At 37.0% G+C, this 2500-nt stretch overlaps 10 pseudogenes; all 10 read right to left on the minus strand.

Annotated features, from left to right (window-relative positions):
• Nucleotides 1-83: 83 nt before the first annotated feature.
• Nucleotides 84-202, minus strand: LOC148464504 (5S ribosomal RNA; annotated as a pseudogene).
• A 116-nt stretch (nucleotides 203-318) lies between these two features.
• Nucleotides 319-437, minus strand: LOC148464505 (5S ribosomal RNA; annotated as a pseudogene).
• A 116-nt stretch (nucleotides 438-553) lies between these two features.
• On the minus strand, nucleotides 554-672 carry LOC148464506 (5S ribosomal RNA; annotated as a pseudogene).
• A 116-nt stretch (nucleotides 673-788) lies between these two features.
• Nucleotides 789-907, minus strand: LOC148464507 (5S ribosomal RNA; annotated as a pseudogene).
• Nucleotides 908-1023: 116 nt separating this feature from the next.
• LOC148464508 (5S ribosomal RNA) lies at nucleotides 1024-1142 on the minus strand (annotated as a pseudogene).
• Nucleotides 1143-1258: 116 nt separating this feature from the next.
• LOC148464509 (5S ribosomal RNA) lies at nucleotides 1259-1377 on the minus strand (annotated as a pseudogene).
• A 351-nt stretch (nucleotides 1378-1728) lies between these two features.
• Nucleotides 1729-1847, minus strand: LOC148464510 (5S ribosomal RNA; annotated as a pseudogene).
• A 116-nt stretch (nucleotides 1848-1963) lies between these two features.
• On the minus strand, nucleotides 1964-2082 carry LOC148464511 (5S ribosomal RNA; annotated as a pseudogene).
• Nucleotides 2083-2198: 116 nt separating this feature from the next.
• Nucleotides 2199-2317, minus strand: LOC148464512 (5S ribosomal RNA; annotated as a pseudogene).
• A 116-nt stretch (nucleotides 2318-2433) lies between these two features.
• LOC148464513 (5S ribosomal RNA) overlaps nucleotides 2434-2500 on the minus strand; it is a 119-nt pseudogene continuing 52 nt past the window's right edge.

The raw sequence follows: 2500 nt of genomic DNA on the forward strand, positions 1-2500 counted from the left end.
TCTTAACTCAAGTAAATTCATTGATAAGTTGAAAAAATTAAATGTAAAATGTAATAGAAAAGAATGTTATGGCAGTATAAAATTACCTACAGCTCCTGGTATTCCCAGGTGGTCTCCCATCCAAGTACTAACCAGGCCCTACACTGCATAGCTTCCAAGATCAGACGAGATTGTGCATGTCCAGTGTGGTTTGGCTGTAGGTGCTCAAAAACATTAACTTTAGACCTCTATTACTTCTTAACTCAAGTAAATTCAATGATAAGTTGAAAAAATTAAATGTAAAATGTAATAGAAAAGAATGTTATGGCAGTATAAAATTACCTACAGCACCTGGTATTCCCAGGTGGTCTCCCATCCAAGTGCTAACCAGGCCCAACACTGCATAGCTTCCAAGATCAGACAAGATTGGGCATGTCCAGTGTGGTTTGGCTGTAGGTGCTCAAAAACATTAACTTTAGACCTCTTTTACTTCTTAACTCAAGTAAATTCATTGATAAGTTGAAAAAATTAAATGTAAAATGTAATAGAAAAAAATGTTATGGCAGTATAAAATTACCTACAGCAACTGGTATTCCCAGGTGGTCTCCCATCCAAGTACAAACCAGGCCCAACACTGCATAGCTTCCAAGATCAGACGAGATTGGGCATGTCCAGTTTGGTTTGACTGTTGGGGCTCAAAAACATTAACTTTAGACATCTTTTACTTCTTAACTCAAGTAAATTCATTGATACGTTGAAAAAATTAAATGTAAAATTTAATAGAAAAGAATGTTATGGCAGTATAAAATTACCTACAGCACCTGGTATTCCCAGGTGGTCTCCCATTCGAGTACTAACCAGCCCCAACACTGCATAGCTTCCAAGATCAGACGAGATTGGGCATGTCCAGTGTGGTTTGGCTGTAGGTGCTCAAAAACATTAACTTTAGACCTCTTTTACTTCTTAACTCAAGTAAATTCATTGATAAGTAGAAAAAATTAAATGTAAAATGTAATAGAAAAGAATGTTTTGGCTGTCTAAAATTACATACAGCACCAGGTATTCCCAGGTGGTCTCCCATGCAATTACAAACCAGGCCCAACACTGCATAGCTTCCAAGATCAGACGAGATTGGGCATGTCCAGTGTGGTTTGGCTGTAGGTGCTCAAAAGCATTAAATTTGGACCTCTATCACTTCTTAACTCAAGTAAATTCATTGATAAGTTGAAAAAATTAAATGTAAAATGTAATAGAAAAGAATGTTATGGCTGCATAAAATTACCTACAGCACCTGGTATTCCCAGGTGGTGTCCCATCCAAGTACTAACCAGGCCCAACACTGCATAGCTTCCAACATCAAACGAGATTGGGCATGTCCAGTGTGGTTTGGCTGTAGGTGCTCAAAAATATTAACTTTAGACATCTATTACTTCTTAACTCATGTAAATTCATTGATAAGTTGAAAAAATTAAATGTAAAATGTAATAGAAAAGAATGTTTTGGCTGTATAAAATTACCTACAGCACCTGGCATTCCCAGGTGGTCTCCCATCCCAGTACAAACCAGGCCCAACACTGCATAGCTTGCAAGATAAGACGAGATTGGGCATGTCCTCTGTGGTTTGACTGTAAGTGCTCAAAAACATTAACTTTAGACCTCTTTTACTTCTTAACTCATGTAAATTCATTGATAAGTTGAAAAAATTAAATGTAAAATGTAATAGAAAAGAATGTTATGGCAGTATAAAATTACCTACAGCAACTGGTATTCCCAGGTGGTCTCCCATCCAAGTACTAACCAGACCCAACAATGCATAGCTTCCAAGATCAGACGAGATTGGGAATGTCCAGTGTGGTTTGACTGTAGGTGCTCAAAACCATTAACTTTAGACATCTTTTACTTCTTAACTCAAGTAAATTCAATGATAAGTTGAAAAAATTAAATGTAAAATTTAATAGAAAAGAATGTTAATGCAGTATAAAATTACCTACAGCACCTGGTATTCCCAGGTGGTCTCCCATCCAAGTACTAACCAGGCCCAACACTGCAAAGCTTCCAAGATCAGACGAGATTGGGCATGTCCAGTGTGGTTTGGCTGTAGGTGCTCAAAAACATTAACTTTAGACCTCTATTACTTCTTAACTCAAGTAAATTCATTGATAAGTTGAAAAAATTAAATGTAAAATGTAATAGAAAAGAAAGTTATGGTTGTATAAAATTACCTACAGCACCTGGTATTCCCAGGTGGTCTCCCATCCAAGTACTAACCAGGCCCAACACTGCATAGCTTCCAAGATGAGACAAGATTGGGCATGTCCAGTGTGGTTTGGCTGCAGGTGCTCAAAAACATTAACTTAAGACCTCTTTTACTTCTTAACTCAAGTAAATTCATTGATAAGTAGAAAAAATTAAATGTAAAATGTAACAGAAAAGAATGTTTTGGCTGTCTAAAATTACATTCAGCACCTGTTATTCCCAGGTGGTCTCCCATCCAAGTACAAACCAGACCCAACACTGCATA

The sequence above is a fragment of the Taudactylus pleione genome, unplaced genomic scaffold, assembly GCF_031769625.1.
Source record: "Taudactylus pleione unplaced genomic scaffold, aTauple2 ptg000967l, whole genome shotgun sequence".
Classification (NCBI taxonomy): domain Eukaryota; kingdom Metazoa; phylum Chordata; class Amphibia; order Anura; family Myobatrachidae; genus Taudactylus; species Taudactylus pleione.